This window comes from Athene noctua, chromosome 19, assembly GCF_965140245.1.
Source record: "Athene noctua chromosome 19, bAthNoc1.hap1.1, whole genome shotgun sequence".
NCBI classification, from domain to species: domain Eukaryota; kingdom Metazoa; phylum Chordata; class Aves; order Strigiformes; family Strigidae; genus Athene; species Athene noctua.
In genome coordinates, this window is record NC_134055.1 from 6943280 (window position 1) to 6943600 (window position 321).

Sequence of the window (321 nt, forward strand, 5' to 3'; positions counted from 1 at the left end):
AAGAGGAAGAGGAGGGGGACCCGCCCCCGCCGCCTGGGCTCTCTCCCGGTCGCCTTCAGGCACCGGGGCTGTGGGGGGCTGTTTGCGGCAGGTTTGGGGTGTGGGGTGGGGGACCGGAGATGGGGTGCTCTGCTCGCTGAGCTGGGGGGGGGGGGGGGGCAAAGCCAAGCTCCCCCTAACCTGAGCCGTGTCCCCCCCCCCTCCCCAAATTCCGCCGTTGGCTGCTGCTCTCGGTTCGCACGTGGTTGGATTTAGGGGATTTCTGCGGGTTTTTTGGTGCTTGGTTTGGATTTTTTTTTTTTTTTTTTTTTGCCACGGGGT